The sequence below is a fragment of the Orycteropus afer genome, unplaced genomic scaffold (genome assembly GCF_000298275.1).
Source record: "Orycteropus afer afer isolate SDZICR_OR568_19922 unplaced genomic scaffold, OryAfe1.0 scaffold00308, whole genome shotgun sequence".
In the NCBI taxonomy this organism is placed as follows: domain Eukaryota; kingdom Metazoa; phylum Chordata; class Mammalia; order Tubulidentata; family Orycteropodidae; genus Orycteropus; species Orycteropus afer.
Genome location: NW_006921895.1, coordinates 2283061 through 2289509, shown reverse-complemented (window position 1 = coordinate 2289509; position 6449 = coordinate 2283061). Strand labels below are relative to the sequence as shown.

Below are 6449 nucleotides of genomic sequence, written 5' to 3'. Positions count from 1 at the left end.
AAGAACTGAAAGAAGAAGAAATTAAGGGTTGTCCTATATCTCCCTTCTCTTCTATGTCATTATTTTCTGTGTAAGTATTTAAGTAACACAGAAAAATGGCTTAGGTAAGATCCAAAACAAAAACACTCAAAGGTAATTAAGATCTTAAAAAAACAAAGACCAAAAACCAATAAGCAAAGGATGGCCAACTTAACACATGGTGCTGGTAGAAATAACTAAGTAGGGAAGAGAAAGGGGTTGTAGATGATCAATTCATATAGATGATCAATTCATATCCATCAATGATACAGAATTAAACATCAAAGCCAAACATATTCCCAAATTTTTGTTTCAATTACTTTATATCTAGACTTTCTAAGCATAAATGTTTACAAGGGAAAAGCACAAAGGACAAAAGATGAAAACATATCAACCTGAACATACAAAAAATGTAACAGTTTTACTGCTTGGAAAACATCAGAAAGTGAATTAAAACACAACCTATCAATGGGCTGTGTATGTGTGTGTGTGTGTGCACCCACGTACGCAGGGGGTGGACCCACTAACCATAGGTACCATGGTTCTTTATATAAAACAAGTATTTCAAATCAGTTTTTTTTTTTTTTTAAGTAAGTGGGTAAAGTACCTAAACAGACAACTTCGAAAAGAAAAAAACATAAAAAAAATACTAATCTCGTTAGTTAACAAAAACATGTATGTACAAATCACATTACATTTTCGTAAGAAATGAGGAAAGATTGAACACAGGAATGTGGCATGGTATGGCGTAACCACAGAGTGCACAATGGGAATATGTCACAGTATAAGTAATGTGACAACACTGCTCAACAGTCATAAAGAGTTCACCTCTGCCCCAGGAATTCTACTGCAATAAATCCAGCTTAAGTAAGAGAGCCTGAGACTGTCAGTTGTCAAAGAGAAAAATTAACAGACATTTTACTTTGATTTAGGGTTTTCCTTACTTACAAAATCAAATATAACTATAAAAATCCCTAACCAAATTCTGCCAAGGCTTTTTCACTCAAAATTGCTAATCTTTTCTTTCTTATTCAAAGCCAAGCACACTTAAATTTTCAAAGATATCAGGGCTGCTTGTGGGTGGAGGGTCAGAGATTACCTACTGACAGGATTATCAACTGATCTCAGAAAAGGGGGAGGACAGGGCTCAATCAATCATGTTAAGGCTAGTCAATGGCAGATTTTCTATTCATCTCCTTCCTCTTTATAAGTCTCAATTTTAAGGAGCTTACTTTAGCCATTGGCTTTTTTTTAAAAAATGGAAATCAGAATTGTCTCCCTGTATGTATACAGAGTAACTGCTCAGAATAAACCTTACAATGCAATTTCTTTGAATTTTGATTATTTTTAACACAGTGAAGGGTATTTATCCCAGCTCTGGCAATTTTCTGGTATTCTAAGGCTACCTTCTTTAACATACCTTGTGTATGTGTGTGGGGGGGTGGAGGTTTTTTTTTTTGTTGTTGTTGTTAGGTGGGATCCAGTCGCTCTGACTCATAGCGACCCTATCAACAGAACAAAACAATGCCTGGTCCTAAGCCAGCCTCACAATCCTTGCTATACCTGAGCCCATAGCCACTGCATCAATTCATCTCCTTAAGGGCCTTCCCCTTTTTCACTGACCCTTCACTTTACCAAGCATGGTATCATTCTCCAGGGAATGGTACAAGTTAGACTTGTTCGTTCTTATGGCAGTCCGTGGTACTTTTCAGTATTCTTCTCCAATACAACTTAAAAGCATTAACTCTCAGTCTTCATTATTATTTTGGTTTATTCCATTTGGTTCATTCCATTTCCCCAATACTCAACAGTTCAAGCACCATTATTGCCTCCATTTTACAGATAAAGTTAATGTGATTAATTAGGTAATTAAGGCTACTTACCTAACATAGTGGCCAAGCTAGGATTTGCACCTAGTTTAATATCTATAATTCCCAACTGCTAAAAATGTAAATAATGTGTCAAGCAATAGAAAAATAGCTCAATAAACTTTGACATAGTCATCATTTAAAAATCCTATTTTGAAAGAATTTTAAGAGCATGGGAAATGTTTATGATATAATGTTAAGTGAAAATGCAGTAGTTAATAATGAAGATAAAATTAAAACAATTTAGTTCAAAAATATGTCTATACACACAAATAAAAAAAGCCACATGGAAGCACATCACTGCATTAACAATTGTGTATTTCTAGATGATGTGATTGATGTGCTTTTTATCAATATTTTTGGTAGCAATTCCCAAAATTTCAACAGTGATAACTAATTTTAAATATTTAAAAAGCATGGAAATTCTCAACTGTAGTTTAATTTCGGGGGAGGAGGAGCTATCCATAATTACACATCATTGCACTTTCAAGGAATTTATTACTGGGTGACTAGGTTAAAGATACTAAACTGAGAAGGCTAAAAATTAAAATTGTTTACTGTGAGATGAAAAAAAGAAAGATTAAGTGAACGGTTACCACGTTAGTAGCACAGTACTACTGTTTAAGTATTAAAAAACCAAACCAAACCCACTGCATTCGAGTCAATTCCGACTCATAGTGACCCCCACTGGGTTTCTGAGGCAGTAAATTTTCATGGAAGTAGACTGCCCACTCTTGCTTCTGAGGAGTAGCTGGTGGGTTTGAACCACCAACCTCCCAGTTAGCAGTCAGATGCCTTAGGCACTGTGCTACCAGAACTTTTCTAAGTATAAAAACCAAAACCAAATTCACTACTTTTGAGCTGGAACCAACTCATGACCCCTCCTTGGTTTTCCAAGGTGGTATCACTATGGAACTAGATTGCCTAACCTTCCTTCCAAGGAGTGGCTGGTGGGTTTAAACAGCCAATCATCTGATTAGCAGTCAAATGCCTTAGGCACTACACCACCAGTTGTTGTTGGGTTTTCGAGGCAGTATCACTACGGAAGTAGGACTGCCCAACCTTCCTTCTGAGGAGTGGCTAGTGGGTTTGAACCGCCAGCCGTCTGGTTAGCAGGCAAGTGACTTAGCCACTATGCTACCAGAGCTCCTCTATTTAAGGCCCATCAAATGATAGGACCTTTCCCAAAGAATGAAAATAGGAAAAACAATTAGCCTTACAGAATTTGCTTGTTAACTGAAATTTAACTAGCATATCACACAGGGGAAATTAATAAGAGAAAACTTCTTCACCTTTCAGTACATACTCAGAATCATTGAAATTGTAAATGCATCTTGGAATTAAATGAACTCTGATTACTGTTTCCTGTGGTAGTTCAGTTTGTGTGTCAACTTGGCTGCACCTGGTTGAGTGGCTGGGCAGCTGGATGTAGTGTTCTCCATGATGAGACTGGTAATCAACTCCATGGTGGAACCTACTATGAGCAGCTGAGTAGCTGCCTTAGGGAATGTGGTCTGCTTCCTGCATATAAGCAGAAGCCTTGGGGAGTGGTCTCTAGCTTATGGCATGCTTGGACCCTGCGGTAGCTGTGTTGTTTGTTCAGCAGCCTGCCATGCTCTGCCAACCTTGGGACTTACAATGGACTTGAAGTAATGGCCTGCTGTATGGGTGGGTAACACTGGGACTGTATCTTTTTTACTTGTCAACCTTGGGTTTGTCAACCTCAGCAGCCAGCAGCTGAGTAAAAAAAAAAAAGCCTCCAGCTTCAGTGGGCCAGGAGCAGGAGGCAGAGCTGCAACCCGAGACTGAGGAGCTATCTATCACCCAACTCCTAGAGCTTGGCACTTATGAACTTGGACTTAAAGCCTCCAAACAGTAAGAATAAACTTCTGTTTGTTTAAGCCATCCCATTTGTGGTATATTCCTGTCAGAGTGGCACTAGGTAACCAGAACACTTGCACAGGAAAGTTTGGAAAGTTGAGTAATAAAAGAAGAAAAACCCAAGCCACTTAAATGACTTACTTCTGTACTGATTGAGAACAGCTCCTTGCAAAGCAAAATGAAATTCAATGGCTAAAGTACCTGTTTTGAGCATAAAAGAATGAACACTGTTTAAAATTGATGTTTGTTTGGATGTGTGTGTTGAGCCAGGGAGACTAAGTTTACTTTGTTATTTTGAAGTATAGCATTAGAAGTGGTTTAATATTTTGTAATGAAATCTGGCAAGGCACTTCCTAGGACTAAAACTAATTAAAAGCGATAATGGCATTTCTGCCATAAATTATGAACGCTTTTTAGCTTGGTTGTAGGATTGTATCTTATTTCTTAAACTTTGTAAATATAAAGTATCTTAGACGTTAGAGAAATGATGCTTACAAGCCTTAGGTTTGTGTGTGCCAAAAGCACACTGTTTATAAGCTACTTTTCCACCTCACTTTGAAATTTGGTTAAACAAGTTCTCAGCTCAAGGACTGGGAAATAATGACTATTCATAGGGAGAACAACATAGCTGCTAGCAGTATCACCCTAAACAACCCCATTAATAAATAACTCTGTAATTACCTTCGAAAGCAAGCCTGAGACAGAATGAGCTCACCCTCACCTGCACTGAGGCCAAGAACAAAAATTGTGTGATTCAAAACGTTCAGAAAAGGAAGAGTCCTATTTAGAAACCCAACCATAGTAGAACCCGCCCACTTCCCCTAGAGGACCCGTTGCTATGGGAACCCACAGTAACCCTTCAGAGCCAATACAGTTTGGGGGAGGGGGAATCCTCCTGGAAGCTAGAAGAGGGTTAAAAGAAGGGGGCTGGGTGAGGGTTAAAAGAGAGGGAAACCCCTCGGCTTTGGCAGAAAAGTCAGCAACGGCAAGTCTGGTAATCCCAAAAGAAATTCAAAACACCATTTCAAACAATGTTCTGGGAGCGAGAGTCATTTAGTTCTGCTACAGTTGAAACCGTCAGAGAAGCTTCCCTCCCTCTCCGGTGGGAAACAAACCACCCTTTGTGAGTTCCTGTCTGGAAAAATGAAGCTGGAGTTTCATCCCAAACTGAGTGTTACTTCAGTAAGGTCTTGCTTTCCTGCCACCCTAAATTAGACCAGTGATTCCCACACTCGTTTGCACATTAGAATCTATTGCATTGGAGAACTAAAAGAAATCGTGATTTAACTGGTCTAGGATGCAGATTGGGCATGGGGCGTTTTAAAAGCCCCCAAAGACTTTTGTGCAGCCAAGTTTGTGAACTATAGTATTACATGATATGGTGAGGTGGCGAGAGTTTAAAAGAATATGAAAGAAAGCACAATTACCTCCCTTTGTCTTTTCAAGGCTGAAAATAGAATTAGCTGGCTTTCTCCAAACATATATATGACAATAGGCTGACTGATAAATAGTAATCCTCAGGATGCCCTAACAATACTTTCCTTGACATAAAAAGATAGGCAGTATAAGCCTTTTCTTTCCGAGAGAGCAAACACTGTACCAGAACACCAAAACTTCTACATCTATTTTAAGAGCCATTATGCCACGAACACCACTCAGAACTTGGAGGACAAGCTCCAGAAACAGAAGAAAACTGATCCCCGAGTTCGCCCAGCATCACTAGCAGAGGTCCTGCGGGACCAGGGCTGGGCAAGCTCGAGGTGTTGGGCCCTGGAGCCCCGAGCCCCAGCCCGCCCCCGGGACCCCTCTGGCAGCGCCCCAATAAAGTTTCTTGGGAAAAGTTTGCTCCTGTTTCTCAACGCGCTACAACCCGGGAAAGGGGCGCGGCTCCGGCCAACTGCTTAGTAGCGCCAAGGCTGCCCGGCTGCGCCCGGTCTCTGGACAACCACCATCGCGGAGGTCGTGCACCTCGCGAGCGCCAGCACCACTGGGCTCGCCTCACTTCTCCCCGGAACCCCTCGGCCGCAGCCCGCCCAGCCCCTCGGCCCCAGGCGTCGGAACCCCAGCGCGTGCCCAGCACGCTTCGCTTGGAGTCCCCTCGGGAGGCCCGTCAGCACGGTCAGCGCCTTCTGAACCCAAGCGAGGGATGCACGTTCTCCCACATCCTCAGGCCCGAGGTCCGCCCGTGGGCCCAGGCCCTGCCCCACCGCACTCGGCCACTCCGGCCCGTGGCCGGGCGCGCGCCTCTGCCCGGGCGGCCAGGCGCTGCGCACGCGCAGAGACACCCGCCATTCGCCCGCGGCGCCTTCACTCACCGCTGGTGCTCCTCGCTGCCTCTGGCGCCGCCGCAGTCCGAGCTGCTCGCGGCTCACCGCCCGGGCCCGGAGCCCGTTCCTCAAGCCCCGGCCCGGGCACACGGGTATCCAGCGCCCGGCGGGCTTGGCGGGTACCCGCACGCAGTGTACGCTCCACGGGGCCGCGCGCGCGCACTCGAGCACCGGGAGGGGGTGGGGCCGCGCGGGCGGCGCGCTCAGAGGTGGCCTTGGACACAGGGCATGCGCAGTGTCCGCCGCTCCCTGGGGTCAGGGTGTTGAGTGGGCGGGTACCCAGGATGGGTAGAAGAAAAGAAGATGGAGTGCCACATACGTCTCTACTCCCCTTAATCACCTTCACCCTTGTCCC

General features: G+C 43.7%; 1 protein-coding gene across 1 annotated transcript in view; it reads right to left on the bottom strand.

The window, feature by feature from the left end:
• Window positions 1-6247, bottom strand: part of BTBD3 (BTB domain containing 3) — a 41671-nt gene extending 35424 nt beyond the window's left edge. The window contains exon 1 of the mRNA XM_007951688.2: window positions 6083-6247. The gene's annotated coding sequence lies outside the window, so the exon portion shown is untranslated. The remainder of the gene's footprint in view (window positions 1-6082) is intronic.
• Window positions 6248-6449: the final 202 nt, after the last annotated feature.